The sequence below is a fragment of the Balaenoptera acutorostrata genome, chromosome 2 (assembly GCF_949987535.1).
Source record: "Balaenoptera acutorostrata chromosome 2, mBalAcu1.1, whole genome shotgun sequence".
In the NCBI taxonomy this organism is placed as follows: domain Eukaryota; kingdom Metazoa; phylum Chordata; class Mammalia; order Artiodactyla; family Balaenopteridae; genus Balaenoptera; species Balaenoptera acutorostrata.
Genome location: NC_080065.1, coordinates 70911394 through 70912211, shown reverse-complemented (window position 1 = coordinate 70912211; position 818 = coordinate 70911394). Strand labels below are relative to the sequence as shown.

At 46.3% G+C, this 818-nt stretch overlaps 1 pseudogene; it reads right to left on the bottom strand.

The window, feature by feature from the left end:
• Nucleotides 1-264: 264 nt before the first annotated feature.
• Nucleotides 265-567, bottom strand: LOC103014061 (non-histone chromosomal protein HMG-14-like; annotated as a pseudogene).
• Nucleotides 568-818: the final 251 nt, after the last annotated feature.

Sequence of the window (818 nt, the reverse complement as noted above, 5' to 3'; positions counted from 1 at the left end):
TGACACCCAAGACAATCAAAACCTCCCATATTCAACATCCCACTATTTTCTGTTTGTACCAAAAAATAAACAACGAGCAAATGATTTCACCTCTTAAAAAAAAGCATTTACACTTAAAAAATGGGATGAGGTGGGATACCTTCCTTTTTAAAAATGTTTCTAGAGCTACTAAGAAATTGCATTTACGAAATAGTTGATAAAAATATTCCTCTGGATTATACAAGAAGGGAGACAGGGACCACTGATAGGACCGGGTGTGTGATATTAATCAGACTTGGCTTCTTTCTCTCCTGCTTCATCAGAGGCTGGGCTCTCCTCGTTTTTAGTTTCTCCGTTTTCCGCAGGTAGGTCTTAAGTCTGTTGGTTAGTCACTTCGGCCTCTTTTCCCTTTGCTCCCCTTTTCCCTTTTGTTTGCACTTTTTTGTCTGAAGATTTATGCTTTCCTGCCGCCTTTTTTGGCTTCTTTTCCACTTTTGCGGGAGCCGGTTTAGCGGGCAACCTCGCGGATCTCCTCTTGGGCTTCTCGTTCACCGCGCCCTCGGCAGAGCTGACCTTGCTCTTGAGCATCCTGGTGGCCGCGGCGCGCCGAGAGCCTTCGCGAAGCTGGGCTGCTTGGCCGCTGCGGCTCCTCCCGCCGCCCGAGCTGCTGGGACCCGCCATGTTGTACTTATTAAGTGATCAAACATATGTTCATTACCCATAGCTTTCAGGAAATATTTCAGGATTTAGCCAAATGTCACGCTTTCCATAATGCCTTTTCCCGTGACAATCCAAGCAACATATTGAGTTCTGGTCCCCAACAAAGTCCATTGACAGCC